Genomic DNA, 25,379 nt, shown 5'->3' with positions numbered 1-25,379 from the left:
CTGTAAGCCCACAGCAACCCCACAAAGTAAATTTCCCAAGGAGACAGAGTTAGGATTCACACCGAGTTCTTCCTTGTGGTAGAGCCCATGCTCGTTCCACATACATTCCCACATACTGTGGATACCAGGTCCATCGAGTAGAGAGAATGAGACAGTTTACTTAAAAGCCCACTTCTGAGAAATCATGGACATACCATCGCCATAGCACATATGCTATGGAAGGTTTATGAGCAGGAATCTCTGGGCATGTTGAAATCGGTGCTCTTGGAATACTTCTCTGACATCATAGTGAAGGAAAGAAATGGGGAGAAAGAGTGGCAACTTAGGAAAAAATAATAAGCTATTACAGTAGTCCAGTAGAAAAAGTAAAATCGGCCAGGGGGATTAGCAAGGCAGACCAGCAACTCAGATTGTTTTTGTGAACAAACAGCCCTGAGAGTATATACACTGGTAAGTATTTAATAACAGCTTCTAGATGGAAGGAGCTCTGCATTATAAATCCATGGTGTAAATACTCCCTTTGTGGCCACTTGCCATGGTGTAAATATTCTTAGCATGGCTGATTTCAAGCTAGCAACATGACATCTCTGAACTCAGAGTTGGGATGAGTCAAGTATAATCATCTCTCACAAGCCAGTAGGAGCCTGTGCCAGCATACCACTGGCCCTGAGGCACGGAGGGCCCAATTGAGAGCAAAGTAAAAATGCTCCCTGCTCTACCCCGCTCTACAGCAGTTATCGGATCCACAGGAAGTGACTGAAGAAGATATTATGGAGGATGGATAATAAATGTGGCAGCTTCCACTTATCTCCTGAGGTCCGTGCCTGGGCACTGTGCTGAGCAGTGCTGACACAGGCAGAATCTCACTTAATCTTGAAAACCACTCTGAGAATTAGGTGTTAATTTTTCACAGATGAGAAAATAGAGGCTTAGAGAAGTTGATTTATTTGTTCAAGATCACACAGCAAATAGGTAAAAGGAGAAGCAATTTAAACACAGGTATGTATGCCTAACACCAAAACCTTGTGGTCTACTTCTCCTCAATGACTCTTCCTAGAAAATTGGAGAGAGGGGGCTGTGAGAGCCTGACCTAAACCTAAAGAGAGGGGGAAGAGGAGATTAAAGGTCGATACCCGCAAGTAGAAACCAAACCCGCGTGTACTGCGTATGCTGAAAATTCATAATTCATGCCAAAGAGCAAGACTAGAGACCCCATCTCCACCCCCACACCAGATTTCTAACATGATTTTCTTGCAACCTTTTCCCTAGATTCCTGAAAGAGAAGAAAATGATAAAGCAATATGAAAATGAGTTATATCTGTTTCGCAATAAATTAACAGCATTCCTCCGTATCTGTGCGCTGGACATGTATCTAAAACAGAAACACAGCTCCTGGCCCGAGCTTCCCACTTCTCAGTCCTGCATGACTTATCCCCCCATCACTCAGCATTGCCTAAACGGAATGTTCCTGAACACAGAAGCCTGAGGGGAGAATAGGTTTCACATTTAATATAGGTCACACCATCGTTCTCAACCAGCATTCAAACCACACGATAAGATGATGTTTAGAGTGATGAGGAATTAGCAGAGAGCCATCAACACACAATGTCTTGTGCATACAGTTATTTCTTTTCGTAAAGACAGAGAAATCAGTTAAGCTTGCTGACTCTGACCAGTTTCAGAGTCACCAGACTAGAATTTAAGATGTCCATTTTGGAAGATGGAGAAATACATAGGAAGCCAGAAGGAGGGGCAGATAGTTCAAGATCATAGGGATTATCACCATTGAGTCCACTTTTGGGTATGTGGTAGCCAGACTCCAAGATGGCACCCAAAGAGCCTCAGTTCCTGGTTGGTTTTCATGCCTTTGTGTAGTGCACTCTGATCATGAAGAGAGTTGATTTGTGTAATCAATAGGATGTTGTAGAAACAATGCTATATGTCTTCTGGGGCAAAGTCATAAAGAACATGGCAGCATCTCCCTTGCCTCTCTCAGATCACTTCTTCTATAGAAGGCAAACACCACTCCATGAGGACGCACAAGCAGCCCAGTGGAGAGACCCATACAGGGCAAGGGACTGAAACCTCCCGCCAAAAGCCAGCACAGACTTGCTGGCCATGAGTGAACAATTTTGGAAACAGATCTCCAAATCCCAGTCACACTTTTGGATGACTGCAGCTCCAGCCAATGTCTTGAATGCGACCTCATGAGACATTCTAAGCTGCTCCCAAATCTCTGACTCACAAAAACTGTGTGAGATAATAAATGTCTATTGTTTTAATCTGCTAAATTGGGATAACTTGTTACACAGCAATATAACTAATTCAGAGAGTGACGGAGGTAGGGTTCCCTGTACACGGACCAGAGACTAGGATTTAAGGGTGGATCACATGTTGAGGGCGTTCTTTTCAGGAGAACCCTGTAAGGAGGGGGTGATACAGGAAAGGAAGCGGAAGGGGCTGAGCAAGGACGTGGTCTCAGCCGTGGCCTGTCCCAGGACGCTCTGGGGCATAAACTGCACCACGGGGCTATCGTCCTTGAAGCAAGGCGATCAGGCTGTGGTCCTCTTGCCTCTGTCCGCTGTTGGCTGTGGGCTGCTCCCCTTCGAGCATAACCTCTGGGCGAGGCAGCTCTCACCAGGGGAAGTAAACTCTCCAGAGAAGGGGGCAGATGAGAGCGCCATGCCGCCGGGGGAAGGGTCCGCTTGTTTGATAAAGGGGCTCTGGGCAGGGCTCCACAGCACTACTGCCAGCAGCAAACCTCCGGTGACATCTCCGTCCCGAGGTGCTCCCCCTTCGCTTCCCAGCAGGCTGGCCCTGCAGGACTTCGCCTCGGGCAGCTGGCCCTCCTCAGAGCTTGTTCAGTTCTAGCGGGTCCTTTTGCTCACTTGGAAGTGGAGATGGCTGAGGATTCCTGTGGGTCCAGGAGGGGAGAGTATGTATTTACAGCCCAAGATAAAATTAAAAGGGTAGAAAAAGACGGCAGTGTAACTCTGTACAGAGGCCTCATGCAACTCTATACGTGTAAGTGCAGGCTGCCCTGACGTCCTGCATGTTCAGACACTTCCACCCACAGGATGCTTTTCCACATGAACTTGGACACACACACACACACACACACACACACTTTAATTCTGGCCTTAGTGAATTAAGTTTTACTGCTTATTTGTATTTGTTGCTATTTTCCGACAGCTGTCTTGGAGGAGCCGTGACTTGTGCACACTGGCCTCCTCACCGCAGGCACGGCCCCACCTCCAGACTTGGCTCTCGGGGCTCCCTCGACCGGATATGACCTTCCCCCAGATAGCCACACTCAGCTCACTTAGTCCAAGGCTATGTGCCACCCTCTCAGGGACACCACCATGTCTAAAACTGCAACAACACTTCCCAAATCCCTTCCCTGCTCTAGTGTTTTTCCTTAGCACTTAAAAACATCAAACGTATGAAATACGTTCGCTATTCATGTTGTATACTGTTTGTCTCTCCCACCAATCTCCACAAAGGTAGGACTTTTGTCTATTTTGTTCACTGTTATATCCCTAAGCTCCCAAAATCAGTTGGCACATAGGATACACTCACTAAATATTTCTTGAGTTAACAAGTGAGTAAATGATTGCTTCAGATTTCCATTCAAATACTGGTTCTGCTACTTGCTGTCTGGCTGAGTCCCGCATCTGAGAGGCTTTCTACCATGGCATCTGACATGCCATTGGACTGTCACGAGCCTCTGTGAACTCCAAAGTTAACAGGCTACCCTTCTCTTCACTTCCTTGTCACTTTTCAGAAACAACATCTGATCTTTAACTGAGAAAGGAAGAGCATTTCTGTTCAAAAGATGACTTTCAGTCAGGGAGCCTGAAAAACACCCCTGCTGAGATTCAACCAGCGAGCACCAAGTTGAATCTGAAATGCCCCCAGTTGCCTTGGCTGTCCCCAAGCACGTCTGCTCAAGTGCTAATGAATCATTTCCATCTTTACCATAAACGGGGCGCACAAGTGAGAGTATTGTTCTTGGACAAGAACACGCATCCTCGAGAACCTCGCACTTGGGGTGACCTCCCCAGCAGGTCAGACTGTCTGTGCCTCTCTGGGGCAGACAGAACAAGAGCTTGAATTACGGCGTCAGGAAGTTCCCTCCCCCGCGAGCTTGGATTCAGACTTCCCCTAAGTCCCAAAAGGCAAAGTGGGCAACTTAAGGTGTCAGTGAAAGAACTCAGGTACAGAAAATGTTACAAGGTTCAACATCTACCAGGGTTTAAATTAAAAGTGTGCATGGATGAGTAAGTGAGAGTGTGAGGGTGGGTGAGTGTGTGTGTTGGAAGGGGAGATAACAGGAAACATGGGAAAAGAGACAGCAAAATTCCTTGAACAATATTTGAATCCCTAATTTAAGAGGTCTTGTGAGCTTGCCTATAGAGGAAGAAAATGGACCTCATCACACCAGCTGCTCCTGACATGCTCACTGTAATACCTAGTCCCCTCCAAAGCGCTGCAGTCAAATCCCAATTTTACAGATTTTTTTTTTTTAATGGAATAATTTTGTGTTAGGAACTGAGCTCTCCTCTTTACACCTTTCTCATTGGACAACAGTGCTGTGATTACGGGAAATATTTTTATTCCTTTATTTAAGATGAAGGCATCCAGGCTCAGATTGCTCAAGGGACATCTACGGAGATGGTACGGATTGAAGCCTAATGAACTCCAGTGACTGCAATGAGCTCAGATTGCTCAAGGGACATCTACGGAGATGGTAAGGTCGAGATTCGGATTGAAGCCTAACGAACTCCAGTGACTGCAATGTTCGCTTCTGTTTAGCTGAGGGATGACAAGAAAGCTTAGCTGTTCCTGCTAACTCTTTATTTGCCTCTTCTCTTCTATCCATTCCCCACCATCCCCCACTGGCCTCTGTATTTTAGGAAGCTACATTTCCCATGTTCCATTGTCTTCTGGCTCCTGGATGGGTTTGACTAATAGGAAGCACTGGCAGGAGATTGAGTAAAGCACAGGCAGTAAAGAGAGAGGCTTGGGTATGTCTCCCCCAACCCTCTGTTTCCAGTAGAAACCCCACCACACCTCCAGGTGGCCACACCCTGGCTTCTGAACTCTGCTGACATCACCTAATCCTGTTATTCTGTCAGCCATAGGGGTGGACGAGCTGTTGCTTATCTCTGGGTTATCTCATCTCTGGTTTAGTTTCTTAACTCTTCAGTCATCTCTGTAACCAATTCCCTGTATTATATGGCCTCTGTTTAAAAGACCTGTGTTGGTTTCATTTTTCTGGCTGTCCTCTGGCTGACACACATATCTTCTTACAGAAAACCATCAAACAAACATTATTCAGAGCATGCTCAACCGATATTAAAAGTACAGTTAGAATCAAAGCACAGAGTAACGGGGAGACTTGGCGGTCATCAGCATGATTTAAATAATCTGAATTTGGTATTACACTGAGAGCATCACAAGGCTTTGTCAACAGAGCTAAAGTCCATCACTTGCATTTACTGGCTGTGTGACTTTAGGCACATTATTTTAGCCTCTCTGAGTCCCATTTTCATCAGTACAAAAAACCCATGTTGTAGTGCTGTGGCACAAATCAGAAACTGTGCATGTAAGGTAGCAAAGTACAACTCCTGACATGTAGAAGGCAATCAATAAGTGTTACTTATTTTTCTTATATTCTAATTAACCTCAGGAATCTAAAAGATTCCTAAAGGATTGAAAACAAACATTTCTCGGGAGTGGCAAGAAAAGCACACTACTTTAAATTCAGGAGAAAATGAGAAGGATGATGTTTAAAATGATGCTCTACGAACTAAATACATTACCTGAAAGAATGCTAAAACCTGAAAGACTGAGGGTGTGGGTAGGGACAAAAGAAGACAAATATGACAAAAATGCTTTTGTTTAAGGCTCTCTCTTTTTGATATCACTCAGCCAGGAGGTGTTTATTTAGCTTCTCTTCAATCCATGGCTAGGGGAGAGACATAGAATCGAGCGGCCTAGTCAGAAAGCCTGCATGCTGGTCTCAGCTCACTTCCCCTCTCTCGGTCTCAGTTTCCCTTTCTGCTAGATTATTAGGTCAGTGGCATGAAGCTCAGGATCACCTTTGCAGCTTTTAAAACATGCAGTTACCCTGCGCCCACTGTCAGGGTCTAATTCAGTACATTCCTGGGAGAGGCCCCAGGACAACTGATTCCTAAAGGCTCCAGATTCTGACACGCGCTCCGGCAGGCTCCGGGCCTAGGGCTTCCAAGGTCTGCTCTGGCTTTAAAACTCTCTGAAACCAGGAGCGCACACCCACTGGAAAGGAACAGAAGATAGCGGGAGGTAGGGAAGGCTCCTGGAGGAGACGTGGCTTCAGCCTTGAAGGGTGATGAAGACTAAGATAGAAATAGGAGAGCAGAAGTCTTTTCGGGGAAGAGGTAGGAAATGCCAGTTTGTTGGTAGAACATAAAAAGTGAGTGGAAGGAAGGCAAACTAAGGAGTGCACAATGAAACAGGCTGGGAAGTCTGACCCGGCTCCACAACTCTGTGACCTTCAGCAAGAATTTATTTTCTCTGAACTCTATTGTCCTCGTCTGTACAAAAGATATGTAATAATACCTCTGCCTGAGACTTGTTTTGAGGGTTAATTAGAATAAATTGTGCAATGATTACTGTTTCCAATAAAGGAAAGCTAATACCGTGACCATTATCATCATTATCATTTCTATTATTTTCTACCATACTTTTAACCCTCACATGCCTATGCTTGGAGCTACCATGCTAAACTGCCATAATCAAGTAGGAATAAAATGTGATTTGGGGGCTTGAAGAGAAACTAGAATGGATGAAGACAGAAATGTAGAGAATCAAGGAGGAGGACACAGAAATTAGCAAGATTTAGAGCAGGGCTTCTCCACCTCCGCACGACTGATACTCAGGGTCAGATGATTCTTTGTGGTGTGGGCTTCCTGTGCATCATAGGAAGGATGGCAGCATCCTTCGCCTCAACCTGCTAAATGACAATTGTACCTTCCAGTTGTGATAACCAAAAAATGAATCCAGACATCAGAACATTTCCAAATGTCCTCTGGAGGAACAAAGTTGCTCCCGTAGTGAACGACCACTGATCTGGAGTAATAAAAATGAAGACTTTTCAAAAGAAGGAGATATAAACAGAGAATTAGAGAATGTAAAAGGAAAGCCAATTTTAATAATTAGGAAAAACAAAGAGGGCAGTGTTTTTGCTCTTGTCTGTTTCGAAATCGTATGCCAGTCTGCCACAAGCCTTGCTTTTCCTAGGGGCTCCGTGAATGCGAGGTGAGGAGAGGTGCCAGGGCTTTCTTTACAGTTACACATTTTCACCCAGATGGAAACAGTGTCTAAGTCTTGATTTCCAACCAAGAGTACGGATCTTGGCTGATCACCAGAGGGCTTTTTCTTTCCTCATTACCAAGGCCTCAGAGATTCCAGTTTCCCAGCCAGCCCACGCCTGACCTCTCATCTCCCCACGATGCTCAGGTGGCCCAGGGAAATCCTGGAGAGGATGTGCCAAGAGCTGTGGCCAAGGTAACAGATCTGCCTCCTTATCTATGAACCGGTCAACTTCCCCCAATTCTTTCCAAGAGGAAAACTAACCAGGCGACGGGGCTCATCAGAGCTGACAAAGGCCACTTGGTGAGGAGGCGAGAGAAGCAGGCCAGCCTGGCTGAGCTGGCCGCCTCCTCCCTAACTCAGCCGCGCTGCCTTCAGGCCAGGCCCAGGGAGAGGCAGGGAAAGGCTACTGGCTTCCCTGGAAGTCAGCCTTCCTTTCCGCTGCCACGGCAGCTAAGCCACCTCTCCTCGGCCGCCTTCCTTCCCCTCCTCTCGGCCCCCTTCACGTTCTGAAGTGCCCTCCGTTGTTTTCCTAATTCTCTTTTGTTCTGTCCTTCGAAGTCACATGGGCAAAATTAAGAGGGTTTCCTAGCGTTGAACATTAATTCTAATACTCTAGGTGAGCACTTCAAACAAGTGGTACACTGAAGTACTGTACTTAACTTCTAGAATATTCTTTGTCACCCCTACTTCATCAATGACTGCTTTGTTCTTAATCTGAGGCTTTTGCCCATGCCGTTTCCTGTGTGGAAGATGTCGCTTATTTACATTTTAAACAACCTCTTGATGACATAACACAGATTGTACGCTTTTTTTTTACTCCCCTACAACACATAACTGTGTTGGTCACCCAGCAGGTGCTCAGTGAGGGTTTCACATGAATCGTTAAAGGAGTCGAGGATCTCTCACAACCAACATTCTGCTTCCTCGCTTTGAGTTGAGCCTGAACATTCACTCAGTTACTAGCTCAGTGTCTCATGCAGGCACCCAGTCTCTAGTTTAATCTCCCCACAATTGTTTCCAGAAGGCTTAGTGTGTGTCAGGCACTGCACTAGGCACCACAGCCACAGCATTGGAAGAAACAAACACCGTCCTTGAACCCATGGATTTAAGCCTAGCAGAAGGGCACACTGTTGTAAAGAAAGCTGTTGTCTCTCTTCGGTAGATATTCCAGAATCCAGTCTTTCAATTAATTCGAACTGCCCCTCCAGGTCATGCAAATAATTGGGATGTACAGCATCTAAAAAGTCCTATAACTCGACTATCAGCACCTGAGATAGGAAATTTAAAGGTCTGTGCTAAGCCACACTTCTCAGTTCCGCCCACTCTCCTTCATCCATGCAGAGGCTCTGCCTTTTTAAAATCTTTCTTCCTTTTACCTCTGATTCCCACTCCCATTCTCCCTGCCTCCCATAAACCTTACTGTAAAATATTTAATATGATCCTGACCTTGTAAGTTACGTGTTTTATGTCTGTGCATGTGCATGTGTGTTTAATACACACTGACATTTTGGTGTTCAAAATGATATCCTGATTATTACTTTTCTCAATTAGAATTTACATAAAATCTGTACAGATTGCTATATTTTATATGCCTGCCCAGTATTTGTGTTAGTTTCCTATTGCTGCTGCAACAAATTGGCCTAAACTTAGTCACTTAAACAATACAAATGTGTTTACCTTATAGCTCTGAAGGCCAGAAGTCTGGGTCTCACTGGGCTAAGGTCAAGAAATTGGCAGAGCTGCATTCCTTGCCAGGAATGAAGCCGTTTCCTGGGTTCAGTGGCTGTAGGGGAGAACCTGTGTCCTTGCCTTTTCCAGATTCTAGAGGCTGTCTGCATTCCTTAGCTTGCGGCCCCTTCCTTCAACTTCAAAGCCAGCAATAGCAGGCCAAGTCTTCCTCGTGTCACGTCACTCTGACACTGACTCTTCCGCTTCCTTCTTTCACTCTTAAGGACCCTTATGATTACCTTGGGCTCCCCTGGATCGTCCAAAATAACCTCTTCTCAGATTAGCTGATTAGCAGCTTTATTTCCATATGCAACCTGAATTCTCCTCTGCCATGTAAGGTCAGAGGTTTCAGGTACTTCTTTGGGGGAGGGAGAGGAAGCATCTTATTCTGCCCACCACAGTATTCCATAGTGTATGTCCACCAGGTTTTAATTAAGCCAGATTCCCAACTCCAAGGAAAAGAAAGACTCCGATTCTTTACTGAAACAAACAGTGCCTCACTGTTCACCCTAGAGATATATTAGAGAATTTCTCTGGGATACACACACACATACACACACGGATGATAATACTGAATCTTAAGTAATATTAATAGTTGTGATACTATTTGATTTCAGAAAAAAACACAAATATTCACTTTTTGACTCTCAAACAAGCTAGCAACATTTCTACAGAACACCTCTGAAGAAGACACTAGAGTTCTTCCCAAATTTCGTGGCCCTCTCCACTTTCCAGGCACACGGTGGGACCGCCCTCCTCTGACCGCTCTGAAGCTAGGAATGGATGGACATGTGACTTGCTTTAGCCAGCGAAGTACGTGGCCCTCTCCACTTTCCAGGCACACGGTGGGACTGCCCTCCTCTGACCGCTCTGAAGCTAGGTATGGACATGTGACTTGCTCTGGCCAGTGAAGCGTGAGTGGAAGTGAGAATGTGTCTGGCAGACTGAAATTTTAAAGGCCAGTTCACAGCTTCGCCTCCTGCCGTGGAGAACACAGATACTCGGGCTGGTATGGAGCCTTCATAAAGCTGGGTCTCTGAGTGACTCCAATGGACAGAGATCGCCCCTCTGCTTGCCAACCAACTGGACAAGGAATGTTGGGGGCAGGGGAAACAAACTTTTATGTAAAGCTACTGAGTTGCATGGTTTTTGTTACTGTGCCATAACAAAGCCCACCCTGACCAACATGTCTTTACAACTAGAAATAGTCTAAATTTAAACACTATTTAGATGTTGAAAGCACCTTCTTATCTATCATTTCCATGTTTACAGCTTTATTCCTTCTTTACTCCTCAGGCTTATGAGCTGTCTTTCCTCTCTCTTCCAGGGACTCTATTTAAAAAGACATATTAAAATCATCTCTTGACAGTGTTGCTCACTGATTGGTGACACCCAGTGATCCCTGTACTTGACAATGTGTTCCTTGAGGGAAAGGACCATGTATTTTCATCGTGCTCAGGTATAAAAGGCAGTCAGTATCTTGCACACTGGTAGTGCTCAAATAATACTGACTCAAGAGACTATTCTCCGCTATCTTACATACATTAACCAAGGCTCAGAAGTGATAGGAGACTGGCCAAGATCTCACAACTAGGAAGATGAGGTGTCAGGATGAAAACGCAGGTCCCAATGCAGTGTAACTCCTCCCTGGCCAGCCCGGAAGGAAGCATGATACTACCCAGAACCTAACTCCTATCTGCCTGATCCACCCCACACAGACACAGGCACAGGAGCTTAAGTAGAAGAGAAACGGCCTGGATTCCTTAGGGACGGCATGGATTCCCTCCTTGTTTTCAAAGAATGTGAGAATGATGGGTCTGACATCTATTTCCGATGAAATTAGCATTTGGGCTCATTGCCTCTCAGCATCTCTGTTACACATTTGCTATTTCCTCTTTGCTCAACTGCAAAGGGGCCTCGAGCCTTCTTCATCAGATGGGCTATCACATCCCATGATGTAAGCCCCGCATCTCAGAAGACAAACAACTCAATTCGGCGAGTGTTCCTGGAAGTAAATACAGACTGGAAGGTACAGGGACATACGGAGAGGCTCCAGGCAAAAAAAAAAAAAAAAAGCGGTGGGGGGGGTGGCTCGTGTTTGGTTTAAAATATAACTATAAACCTTGAATAGGGAAGAAACCAAAGTGACCCATTTTCTCTCTTGTTATCATTAATGTGGTTAACAGTGATCCCAAAAGTACTCAGAGGCTTGGCTGCCGGCAGATGGTACAGCTTCCCTTATCAGCCCATCAGCTGGGCTAACATGACCCTGAGGAAACAAGTTTTTCTCCACCGCATCTGTGCAAATAAACACGGGCCATTTCTGATACTGAGCTGCTTGCCTGTGAAGCGATCTAAGTGATGTAAACTTAATTCGCAAATGATGGCTCACCTCCAGTTGGGCCTAAAACATCAATTTGCTAATTCTTCTGATTTTCCCGTTTTTTCTTGCTTTTGTCCCTGATAGATTATCACCCTGAAAGTGAGTAAATGGTTCCAAGCCAGAAGGTCCATTTGTTTTTAGGGCTCACATCAAATTCTTTGAAATGAAATGATGATTGTGACTCCAGATGGCTAGAGACGATTGTTAACACACTGTCCCCATGGTGCTCAGGACTCAGAGATGTGGAACCAAGAGGCTAAAGGGTCTGACCAGTGTGGAGCTAGCAGGGGCCCTGGGGGTGTTGAATGCTGGTTGAGATGTAAGAAAGCTTGAGCCTGGTAGCTCTAGATGAGTCAGCAGAGCAGTCAACAGCTTAAGGTCTGGCCCTGGATTTGAGTTCTGCTCTGCCATGTAGTAGCCCTTTACCCTGGAGTGATTTAATCAAAAACTTTCCCAGCCTGTTTCACAGCTCACCTGGAAAAGGAAGAATCGTAGGACATAGACAGGGTCACTGTGAAAATTAAATAAGGTAATTTATGCAAATGCTAACCACAAACCTGGAGTGAACTAAGTATCTAATCATAGATAGTCCACTACGGAATGGTTATATATTCTTGCTGGTAGGACAACCAGCCTGGGATGAGGCATCAAGAACTAAAAAGGTAGCCCAGGACACACAAATCTCTGCAGTCTGGGGGAGCAGGCATTTCTAGAGGAGAGATAAGTGTTGTTCAGATGGACCAGCATCGCCATCTTGGGATGTGGTGGCAGTGAGGAAACTCTGATTATTATGGGTAACGAGGCTGCTCCAGGAGAAGTCCGGGGGAAAGCTCCCTCCACTGCAGCAGGAGGCAGTCAAGAGAACGAGGAACTTTGCTGGGAAAGCCAGACAACTACTGCCGCTACGAAGGCACCAGCTCTCAAACGGGACTCCAGAGGAGTGCTCGGAGCAGGGGCTTCTGCCTGCAGAGGGCGGTGCCACTCAAGATCAGGGAAGGGGAGTTAGTCTTGCTGAGAACTCTTCCATGGCTTCCCATGGCCACAGGAGAACAATAAGACTCCCTTCCACGGGCACCAGGGCTGCCTCTTCTTAACCCTCCAGCATCAACTGCCCCCATGCTCCCTGTGTCTCCCTCCAGTTACATGGGCCTCCTTCCTGTTCACCCAACGCCTCAAGCTCTTTCTGAACTCACAGCTTTTGCAATATCAGTCTCCTTAATACTCACCCACCGCCCCTGCTCCCAGTTAACTCCTACTATTCCACTCATTTCAGCTCCAGCATCACTTCTTCACAGTAGCCTTTCCATGGTGCTCATAACAAGCATCCTCGCTGTCGTTGCTCCGTCTCTCAACTGTCCTGCAGGTCTAGGAGCTAAAGGCTCTCCACTGTGACTGACACCTGAATGCGACAAATTGCTCGTTAATTTCCTTAACCTCTATTAGTACTTCGTCCTTTAAAGACTCTTCAAAAACCCAAGTTGTGCCACAATCTTGACCAATATTGCCTTCTCGAATCAGGAACAAACATCAGTTTACACACCACACTTGACTCTCTGATCATCCTGCAAATTTTACGTCTGCTTCCTCCACTGCTGTAGCATCTGTTTATAAACTGGGGGTAATCAGCATGCTTTAGGTCAGCTGCATGGACATGGCTGCCTGGGCAGTCAAGAAAAACAGGCTTCAAAACATAGCCCAGGACCCTCCGGCACATGGAGCTTCCCAGACAGGGCTGTCATGAAGTGGTGGTAGGCTGCTAGAGCTTTAAGCAATTTAAGCTGAATGTAAGCCTTTAGCTGATGGAAACGCCTGAACCAGAATGGGAGGTATAATTACCTTCCCTGCAGTGATTATCCGGAGGACATGAGCGCCTTTGTGGTATCTTCGGATCTGTGAGTGTTTCCCACAAGGGTGACCTTGAGAACGTAAAGCTGATCAGAAAATTGGAAGAACCATTTCTGCTGGATGTGTAAAAATGCTAAGGTCTGCTCTTCTTGGGTGCTTTAGAATCCCAATATGATCAGCAGCGGCTGCCTTAGAAAGTTTAAGTTCCTCAAAAATTATTCATGGCCTGCCCCCACCTTCCCATGTTACCTATGATTTGCTGAACAGTGGAAGTATATGGTTTTCAGCATTATGATTCTGGCCTGGCTCCCCAGACACGTGTTGCCCAGCCTCAACAGTGGCCGAAACGGAAGGCATCCAAAGGGAATCCTGAGAAGTGGAGATCTGAAGCTCCAAATCCTATAGGTCATGTGTGACTTTGAAAGTTGACATCCAACTATAGAAACTCAGACCCCCATAGCACACGTACCACCCCACAATGAGCTCAAAGTGGTCTTGGCGTAAAGTGGGCTAGAGACCACTTTAAGTGGTCTCTCTGCTTCATGCCTGTGAACTTTAGTGGGTGTCTCTCATCACTGGCTGCTCCCCAACCAGCCCTATCCTTTTGGGCATGACAGCTCCCACACTGAGGCAGGCATGGTCTGATGGCACAGCCAGGTAACGCCAGGCATAGGCAGCCAACGGGTGTCTCCTCTCACCATCCCGAGACAGCCAGAGCCGGGAGAAAGTGGGCGACTTCAGCAAATTGAATAGTACTTCTCAGGATTTCAAATCTTTAGCAAATCGACTGCAGGTCAGAAAAGAAATTTCTACTAAGTGCAGCAGACAATGTTGACATCCCGCTCACCCCACTGATGTCCTTGGGCTAGTGTGTGCACCCTTGGCTTCTGTGGCTTCTGTGTCCCGACAATAGCCAGCAGTGGGAGCTCTTAGAGTCTGACCTTGGCTAGTGGAGCCAGCTTCGGCTTTGCTCACAGGCATGGAATTTGTGTCCACTTCCCTCCCGTCCTCCTGGGGGTGGTTCTTAACAAATGACTGACAGGTGCAGTAGCAGGAAATCCCCATCTCTTCTGCTCCAGATTCTAAGGCATAGCTTGCTTTCCAAAGCTTCCCTGATGAGACCAGCCTGTGGAACTTTGAACTTGTTATCTTCTTTGGCATTTCCTCTACCCTGTCCTCCTCCCCTCCCCCACCCTGTACCCCTGTGCTCTCCCCTGGGAGCACTGCACCTGAGTCCTCATCCCTGGGTCTGCTCTGGGTCATCTCAGCTTCATCACCTCTGATGTTCCACTCATCCCTGAAGCAGCGTTTTCAGATGTGAAGGCAAAAAAGGGTGGACGTATTTTGGAGATTAACCCCTCATCAAATATATCCTTTGCGAATATTTTCTCTCATTCCATAAGTTGCCTTTTCACTCTGTTGATTACTTCCCTTGCTGTGCAGAAGTTTTTTAGTTTAACTTGTCTATTTTTGCTTCTGCTGCCTGAGATTTCAGTGTCCTATCTATGAAATCATGGCCAAGACCAACGTCATGAAGCTTTACCCCTGTTTTCTTCCAGAGGTCTTACTTATCGTCAACAATAATGTATTGTACGCTTAAAATGTGTTAAGAACATCTAAGTGTTCTTACCACAATAATTTTTAAAAATGTAACATATACACATAAGAAGTAATTTTAAGAATTACCATTGAAATATAAAGACCCAAAATAGACTGCATAGTATATTAAACACATTCAGGACCCTGCCCTCAGCTTATAACTCAATAGCGATGATATTTACAACTGTATTTATATATGTCACATAATCTACTACATCTACTACATTATATATACATACATATGCATAGTTTATATATGTTAGTCCATAAATAGATCAAATTAACCAGGAAGAATTAAATGCTAAACTTACAGCCAACCTATTGCTGAAGCGTAAAAGAAAATCATGATTCCTTCTCTCAAAGGAAAATTCGTGTAGGAAAACAACCTGGCTCCCTAGGTGTCATCCTCAAAAGGTCGAGGCATGCCTTAAAAAACCAGTCTTCCTTCATAATCTCCTCCGAGGGATGTGACATCTATGAAAATACCTAAGGGCTTTTGGGCTACTTCTTGGGAGTGATGTGTCCCACAGTGTCATGCAGAGAGACACAGAGAGGAGCAGAAAGACTGCAGTGACAGATAAATAAGTTTCGATGCTCCCTCTATGGCTTAGTAGGTGGCATTGGAGTCCCAAACATTAAAATGTCCAGTTTCCCTTTCTGTAAAATGGGACAGCCACCACTCCCCTCACAGATGTGTGGTGAGGGTTATATATGTAAACTGCCTGTCTTAGTGCCCGGCATATAGTAGGACTCAGTAAAGTTCATTTTTCTTTCAAGGACTCAGACCTAAGCTATATAGAGACTAACTGAATTGAGAAGCTGAGAAATGGTCTAATTCAAAGGACTTTTGAAGACAGATACTTGGTAAGCTCCTTGAGGGTAGAGGCTAAGTCTTTTAGGTAGTCAATACCGTGCCAAGCCTGCTGGAATTGTCCAATGAACGTTTAAATAATAATAGTAGTTTAAGAACTGGATTTTGGTCCCAGTTTCCTTGAAGAGGTCGCCACCTTGTGGACAATGATCAAAACAGCACACCTCTGGAACCTGTGTGTTCCTAGGGCCATTGAAACCGTGACAATTTTATTTGCTATTATTTATAGCTCCTGGGAGCCTGCACAAGTAACATGTTTCTAAAGAAGCAGAAAAGGGGCATTAGGAAGGAAAAAAGCAACTTCTTCACGTTCTAAAAAGACCAATGCACTTTCTCGATTCTAACCCTTTGCTTAGAGACTCCATCTTGTCCCATTTATTGGCCCTAAGAATTACGAATGAAAATTAGCACCTGGAATCAATCCTCAGACTCTACAATAGTAACCCTAAATTAAGCCAAGTGACAAGGAAAACACAAAGGCCTTATTGAGTTGCTGTCGGTCCATCAAGTATCTGGCTTGGTCAGAAGGAAACTCCATAGAGAAATATCTGGTCTCAGCAGCTCTGAAATTTTAACACCCACTGAGCATTCTGATCTAAGACATAAAATCACCTCTCATGGAAACACACTCGCAACATGCAACTGAGTCTCCAAATGGTGGCTATGTTGATAAAATGAAGCAGAAAGGAAATTCTAAATGGGGGGAGGGAGCGAAAATCCTGGGCTCCCATTCAATGAATCTACAACCAAATGGGAAGAGCATGGCTTTAAAGGGCTGGATGACTTTGAGTACAAACCCCTACTGTATAGTGTTGGACAAAACATGCAGCCTGTGTAAGGTTTAATTTCCTCATCTGTAAAATGAGTTGATAAACTTTTCTCTATATAACCACCATGTTCTCAAGTCGACACCACCATGAGAATATGGGAAAGTCTGCGGCAGTCCTGATGTTCAAAGGTAAACCACGCCAAGCATTTGTGCAAGTGTCTGGGCTTTTTATGACCATCTGAGTAATGAGGGCAACATGACATCTAATCACCCCATTTCACCAATCGGGTGTTTTCACAACGAGTCCATGGAAGTCTAGGGTCAAAGAAACACTTATTAAATAATGCCCACAAATTTCCTGAACGGGGTTTTCAAGCGAGGCCAATAATGTAAGGAAAGTGCTGCCCACTTCCATCAATTCATGTCTGCCTCTGCTTCCTGAAAGATCCCCACTAGCGATTGTGATCAGCTCCACTTGGGGAAACCTGCAAACCCTTTCAGCTAATTGGCCTGGGAAAAAAGACGTACAGTACATGTGACGTGGGCTGACCTTTGCCTTCGCCCCTCCACCCCACCCCCCAGTAGTTAGTTCTTGCATCGAAAGGGGAAGCTGAAAGGGTATTTATGCTGGTGGCAAAAGCTCTCTCACTGGTGATAGGTAAAAGTAATTGGGTTGGTGGATGAGAAATATCAAGACAGTTACGTTGGACCTGTACCCCCATCGCCAGAACAGAACATACACCAAGATCCCTTCACTCATTGATCATCCTAAGTGTCTTTTCTTGTTTCTAGAGATGGCGAAAGATTCCAGCAGACTCATTTCCTGCCTGCTGTGTTGGAAAGTTGGCACTGGTTTCACAGTTGAGACCTTCTTATTGAAATCTGATTAAGTTCTTTTCTGTGTTATCCTCGAACAGAATCCTGGACATTAATACGGAATAAGGGCTGGGAGTGGGCACGTAGCACCAGTCTTCTGGGGAAGATCATGGTGAAAATCCTCACTGTGCAGCAGAAAATCTGGGTGAGCCCTAGAACTCGTGGCTATGCGTTACCCTTGAACAAGTGACTTAATAAGCTTCTGTTTCTCAACCTATAAAATGAACATAATATTCCTCGCAGCAGAAAACAGTGATGAAAAGTGAAACTGTTCCCTTCCTTTGGTAGTTTATAAAAGCACACACTGAAACAACCTATGAAAAGAGCTTACCACAGTGCCTGACACTAAGTGGGCGCTCCAAAAATTGGCATTTTGTCCTTATCATTATCCAGAGAGGCAAGTATTGTTGAATCTATTGCATGGAGGCGGCTCAGTGTAATTTTTCAAGATCATACATCCTGTAAGGATCGGGACTGACTGGGGCCTGGAACCTAGTTGTAAACCCAATGCCATGCCCTCTCCACTGGGGCAGGAACCCTAAGGCTGTAGTGGGTATCAGAATCTCTTGGGAGGCTGCTTATAAGTGAACACTCTGGGGCTTCATCCCAGATTCTCATCTAGTAGGTTTGGAGTGAGCCCCAGATTCTAATGTAAGTGGCCTTTAGACATTTCCCCATAATTCCTCTCAATGTAAAGCACTATTCACAAATTAGGTATTATCATTACAAGTAGTAGTAGTAGTATCCATATTACTATTATATATGTTTACTTTTATAACTAAGGTGAAGATTTGACACAACTTGTTTCAAGATTAAGTGAGATAATGCAATCATGTACATGCATGCACACACACATACACATGTAAAAGAGAACATATCTGACTCTACTCGCTCCAGATGGCGATAGAGTAAGCTCACTAAAACTCCATGGACCAAGTTAATGTGTATTTTAATAAACTTGGTAAGTTAAAATATGTTTGGCGAATCTATGATTATGACCCTAAAAACTCTTAAATCTCTCAGAGTCTCTGGGTTTTTAGGAAGAATACTTTGAAAATATCGAGAAAAGCTGGGGAAAGTGAAATCATTCACTCATTCGGTAAACCTATTGCTTGTCTATTTTGTGTTAGGCACGGGGATGAGTGTGGGAGATTCGGCAATCAATAAGACTGAACACTTGATGAAGCCCCAGAACTTGTTGGGGAAACAGGCAAACTTCAGTAAATAATTCTAGCATATAATAAGTGCTATAAACGAAAATAGCACGTATTGTACATAAAAGAGTGCTATGACAGAACTACTGGGGGTGAGAGTGGGAGAGAGGATGCTTTCTGAAGGGCAGACATTTAAGTGGAGAACTGAAGGTAGAAAGAGCTCAGGTGTATGAAAAGCCAGCGGGAATAGCGTGTGCAAAGGCCCTGAGGCAGGAAGAAGCTTTGTGGGTTTGCAGGAGAGAAAGAAGTGCTAGAAGTTGGCTGTGGAAAGCCAAGGCAAAGTGACATGAAACAAGGTTGGAGAGGGAGCTGGGAGCACACGAGGCTCCACTGGCCCTGGCTAGTTCAAAATTTATTTCAAGTAGAGTGGGGCAGCCATTGGAAGCTTTTGAATTTTGAGAGAAACACGATCAGACCTGCTACCTAAAATAATCACTCTGGTCACTGTGTGGAGAATGGGTTGGAGAGGACCAGAGTAGAAGCAGACCAGTGCGGTGTCTCACAAGAAGGGAGGCCGCCATGCAAAGCAGTGATGCCAGGCTCTGGACTCCTGGTGACATTTGTGGCAATTGGCTGTGACAGACCTCAAGTCTAAAGATCTTGTTTCTCTGTCTTCTCCAGGTCAAGTGACTGCAGAGTAGCCCCTTCTGCACTTGGATCCCATGGAGCATGTTTCCCTTGAGAAGGAGGAAAGAGGTCACTGCCAGGGGCCATTCCCATGGGCTCCCGCTGCCTCCCACACCAGGCTTGGGACATCTGGTTAATCAGCTCAGCAGTTCTCGAGGGGAATGAATGCACTCCCGGGGGATTTCTGGCAATATCTATTTTTGCTTGTCACGAACAGGGGATAGGTGCTACTGCCATCTACTGTGTCAGACCAGGGACGATGCTAAACAACTTACGATCTACAGAACAGCCCCATAAAAATGAATTATCCCGACCCAAATGTCAACAGTGCCAAGGTTGGGAAACTAGATTAGAAGTTCATCCAACTTTTATTTCTTTTCTTACAAAGTTAGTGTCTCCCAAAGTAGTTCCCCAAGGGGCAAGCTGAGAAATCAAATCTTTATAAACAAGGCAAAGGAAAGAGGCATGAGTTTATTGATCCCCACTGTATGCATGCCACTACTCTTTATATGTACTACTCATTTCATATGTGTGTGTTTTTTCATTGTTTATTTGTTTTTCACAACAGACCAATATAAGGCAGGTACTTTTATTACTCCCATACTACAGAAGGAAAAATTGAGAACCTCTGGATAAAGTAGACTATCAAAATCACAGAGCTGGAATTCAAACCCAAGGCTCATTAACTGCAAGTGTGGAGCCCTTTTCTGAATTCCATAAAACCTCTCAAGTCAGCTGGAGAGGAAACAGAGCAGTCAAGTCTGATCGAAGGAGTCTGGTATCTTGTCTGGGAAACGTAAATAATTTTGAGTACAGGCGCTGGAGGGATGATCATCCTGTCTGGTTATGAGGTTTCACGGGCCACCCAGATGGAAGTCTGAACCCTTGCCTGCCATCCACGCCCTACATGTATGCCACTCCCCATAACCATCTCCTTTCAGATTCTTGCTGTTCCGGGGTTGAGATGCTCCACTTCACCCAGAAGTTCAGTGCAATTGATGGGAAAAAGGTGACGGGTAAATATATCATTGGGTAACCAAGTTCCTCAAGCAAAGAAACACTACTACAGGCCGCATAAATGATATTGAAGCAAAACTCAATCCGCATGTGTTGATTTGATGCCTACTATATGGGAGGCTCCACGCTAAGAATAGTGAGAACTGGAAAGTTGAGTAATAAAGTTTTTGGACCCCTTTTGTTATAAAACATATAAAACATTATAAAACATTTATCAAGTATATATTTTATGCCAAGCCAAATGTGAGGCTCTGAGGTACCAGAACAGATGAAACAGAATCTCTGATCTCAAGGGTCCTGTGATCTAAAAGTGCTAATTTATAAATAAAAGTGCTAATTAGGATATGCGTTGAAAGCAGCATCAAGCTAGGTGATGAATGGATAGGTGATCAATGTCTCATGAATCAGTGAATTAGTATAGAAAAGAAACAAGCACCATTCAAAAGAACACTTACAGTATCGGAACAGGAAGGTACAGTAGTGAATGAAGTATGACCTACAGAAATCAGGAAAAGTTTAGTGACGGATTGGCCTTTAACAAGATTCAGATGTGTGGGTATGAGCTGACTTGCATCCTAGAAGAGGAGAATTAGTCAAAGTTCTAGAAAAATGCCTTTTCAGACTGGAAGGAGTAATTCATTCAGAGGCCAGAGCCATCTGGAAAGACAGAAATAAGATGTAGCAAGGATTGTTCAGGTACCAACCACAGGGGAGACTGTGTATTTGGAGCCTACTGATATTGTCCCACTAAGACTCATAAGAACTACAAAGTCTGTGCCTTTATTAACCTCATTTAATGGATGAGAAAGCTAAAACAATCCCAGTAGGTAAGCAGTGAAGCCAGGTGAGATCCTAGACCCTCTAGTTCAGAGCAGGTGACTGCAGACTACAGTGCATGGGCCAAATCAAGCATGTCACCTTGTTTTTATAAATACAGTTTTATTGGAACACAGACATACCCATTCACTTGCAGACTGTCTATGGCTCTACCATGCTATGACAGTAGAGCTGATTGTATGACAGAAACCACATGGCCTGTAATGCCAAAAGTATTTACTATCTAGCCTTTTACAGAAAATCGGCTGATGCTGCTCTGGAGCTTATTCTCTTGGCTTGGGTGGCCTAGCAAGTTCTGGGCTGGCAGCACTGGATGGAGCCCTCCACCTGGGGGACATCGCCAGCCCTTGGACACTGCCAGCCACTCCCTCCTCTGCTGGGGCAGAGCTGGTGGTAAGGCAGAACTCAAGGGTCTTCTCAGGACGTAGAAAGTCCTGTAAGAAATCACATCCCTTGAGTGCTTGGATTCCTGTGGCATCTCTACTATTTATATTGCAAACACCACAAGAACTCATTTTTCATGCTATTTCAGCTGAAAACAGCTATGGCAGGACCACAATCTGGAGATCGGGACGCTGGGGGAGAGTATGTTTGTGCAGCCGGGCTAAGCCTGCCGTGCCCCAGGTTGCCTGTCCCAGGTGCACTGGGCCCAGGCCAGGCTTTCTTCTGGGATAGTGGGCTTGAGGAATGAGGGGAAGTCGAGAGGGGGAAAGGTGCCCTGCTGGAAACACCGCCTCCTCTAATCTAGAAAAGCATGAAAACACGAGCTGGCGTTCATACATCCACCTTGTTCGACAATGTAACATGGGTCATTAACTGAAATAGAATGAAACAAAATGGAATCCAGATGTTTGTACATATTCACTCACATAAAACTCAGACAAACCACCAAATGGAAATGCACCAAAATCTTCGCAGTAGTTATTTGAGGGGTGTGGGGTTATCTCGTTGCCTCTATCTCAGCCACTTTTTTTGTTTGCTTTCCTTTCATGGCACTTAGGCAAAGAGAACAAGAAAAAAAAAGGCAAAATTATGACAAAATTATGTCGCATTTCTCCCCATAAGAATGTAAATTCCACAAGAGACTGTGTTTGTTGTCCACTGTTACAGCCCTAGTGCCCAGCACATATCTGGCCTGGAACATAGTAAGTGTTCAATGAATAGTTGTCGATTGAATAAGTGGTTATATTTTTATATATGCCAGATGATCCACGAGAAACATAATTCTTATAATTTTGCAAAACCGCATTAAAAAATATGTATCAATCAAGTCAAAGGATGGAAACTAATATCTTACTGAACAAATGTTTATTGACTACCTACTATGTGTCCACATTACCCCTTCCTTTCACCCTAAGGAGGCCTTGCACAGTACAATACTCATAGCAGATATTCAGTTAACGCCTCATGAAGATCCCTGACCACACAAACTGCACAACCCACCACCACTGCAGTTACCACCTACTTGGAGAATGACATATAAAAACAATAGAATAGCTACTCATCTTTAAGAGATTAAATGTTCCAATGAGCCCATCACCACAATCCCCAAGAGTCTGGAATGCATTTTCCAAGGAGATAATAAATCTGAATTGCAACCATAGTGCAGAGGTGAACCCAAGTTGTATTGTATAAGTTATCACAAGCCATGATGAGGTTAGCAACTTGTGAGAATAAACGAGTCAGCATTTATGAAAGTTTCCAAGACAAAGCCTGGCACCTGGCATGCCTCATTCCACTAGCCTCCATCAAGCCCCAAACACAGAAGATCATAGTCAAAACACAAAACGAACTTGAGAGAGTTGAAAGGTAACTACATAGTATCCGGGAGTTGCATAAGTCAATATGTGTTTAGTATTAAGAATGAGACGCTGAGGCAGATTTTTGACTCGCTTTTTTCCCTTTTGAAAACATGGTAATAAAACCTCTATTTTAAAGGCCACTTATTAATGTTGAATAAGAAAAGACACCCAATGAATAGCCAGGATTGCAAACAATGGCTGGCCTGACTGCATTGTTCGAGACTGGCTCTCCAGTAAAACAAGACTAGAGCTTGGACATAATAATAAACGTCATGATTCCTTGGGTTAACCTGACCACTCTGCGCCTTCATTATTAAAGATGCCCATGACATCTATACCATTATCTATATCACATCTGCCAGCTGGTAAATTGTCCCATTACAGTAGGAAGTAAAGGGCAGCTGGGAAATTGAACTTCAGAAGGTAAAACAAACATTCTTAAGAAGATATCACCCTTCACTAGCTACCTCTCAGAACTATAAAAGAGAAAGAAGAAAATTAGACCTATACCACTTTGCTCATAGGAGCAACCCGTTCATTCCAGGGAGAAAAAGAAAAGCTACATCAAAATGGCAGCCTAGTGTAATTGATGGTACGCTCTTTAATAAAGATTGCTGAATGATAGATTATTAGACACTATCTATTTATTCCACAAATGAGTATTAATCACCTGCTGTGTAACAGGCTTAGGTGCTAGGAAGACAAAGACCAGTCTCTGCCCTTAAAGGCAAGGTATGATTAACTCCTTAGAAACTCGTTCAAATTTGCTAATGGCCTCCTGTGAGCCAAGCTTTGTGCTAGGTGCTTCACAAACAATAGTCATCCATTCAGTAAGTGCTTAGTAAGCCAAAGGTTACACACACGATACTGTTCTAGGAACTAGGGTTACACTGAACAGACAAAAATTATCTTCATGCATCTCACTGCAAGTCAGTATAGCACCACTCTGCAGACATTATTCGTTTTATGGAGGAGTGAGATTAGACATAACCTACTTAAGACCAGGGGCGGGACTTGGGCCCAGGCCACCTTCAGGCCCTTTCTTCCTCCCCTAGACCAAGGGTCAGCTGCAAACGCAAATGCCTGCAAGAACCAGCTGGCAAAGAGTGTGGTGGACCAGGCTTATGCCATAACAGCAACTTGTGTTTGTTTTAATGTAGATACAATTGACTAGTAAACTCAGTTACATTTTCCACTTCTGCCAAGATAATCGTCGTCATCACCATCATCATCACCACCACCACCTCTCTTTCATTTTTTGCCAAACTCATAGCTCCTTCAGGCTATATTTCTTCCCTTTAGATAGAGTTAGTTAACAAGAAATACTTCGCTCTGTTTTTAACATTGTAAAAAATAATAGGGATGACCATGATGATGAATGGCAAGTTCTTGTCAAGTTCGTTGTTGAGGAGGTGACAGGTCATGGTGGGGGCTTTAAGGAAATGGGGTTCATGGAACCCATGTCAGCTGATGGTCACTGAGCAGAAAGTCAGTCAAGTGTTGCCAAAACTTCTGAATTTTCAAGTGAAGCCAGAAATCTGTGTTGCTATGTCAAATCTCTCAATATTTAGATATTGGCAATCAATTTTTTAAAAAATTTTAAGTATGTCTACCAACATTTTGCTGTCTACACCATACATATTTTGGTGTTAAATCTGGCATGGGTATCCAATTTATAAACTCTGCCTTTTTCCAAGTGTTCTTTCCAGGAAATATTGTGATATTGTGTGAACATTTTAATATATTTAGAGTACCTATCAGTGGTCTTTTCCTTTCCATGTTTATAGATGTGCCATGAAACTAACTACACAGAGAAGGGAAAAAATGAGTTTCTGTCAAATAACATTATATCCCAGGTACCAAATATAAGATGTTTGCAGTAAATGCAACAGGAGTTGAGAGGAGAGAGAGGTCATCCAGTTCTTGAGTAACTGTCATGGAGGAGAGGAGACTTTACCTTGGACTTGAAAGGATGAGTCTAGTTTGGACATACTGAAAAATGGTAGAAAAATCGATCAAGAAGAGATAGAGCATGAGCAAAAGCTTGGAGATGAGAAAGAGCAAGTCATGTTTAAGGGAATGTAAATATGAGAACATCGATAGAGTAGAAAGAATGACAAGGAAATTGTGGAAGGTGAGGGCAGAGGCAAATAATTGTATATAAAATGGTGACAGTATCTGGTCTACTTCATAAGATCAGATTAAGGGAGTGACTGAATTCCTGAGAAAATAATTGAGTTGTATATCTTTTTGACTTAATATACTTAACAGTGCTTAACATGGAGAATGCTTCCAATAAAAATTTAAGGGTGAAATGAGCTCATATATATGAAGGCATTTTGACCAACACAAAGTATGTACAACATCAAGGGTTTATTAATATTGATGAGGAGACAGTTTTCAAAGGAAACTTATATAGCACTCCTGAGAGAAGAATAATAAATTGAGGGTC

General features: G+C 44.2%; 1 protein-coding gene across 1 annotated transcript in view; it reads right to left on the bottom strand.

Annotated features, from left to right (window-relative positions):
- Nucleotides 1-25,379, bottom strand: part of ADAMTS18 (ADAM metallopeptidase with thrombospondin type 1 motif 18) — a 364,329-nt gene that overhangs the window by 231,886 nt on the left and 107,064 nt on the right. The gene's annotated exons all lie outside the window — the stretch shown is intronic.

This window comes from Pteropus alecto, unplaced genomic scaffold (genome assembly GCF_000325575.1).
Source record: "Pteropus alecto unplaced genomic scaffold, ASM32557v1 scaffold42, whole genome shotgun sequence".
In the NCBI taxonomy this organism is placed as follows: domain Eukaryota; kingdom Metazoa; phylum Chordata; class Mammalia; order Chiroptera; family Pteropodidae; genus Pteropus; species Pteropus alecto.
Note: the sequence above shows the minus strand (reverse complement) of the source record. Positions and strands in the feature narration are given on the sequence as shown.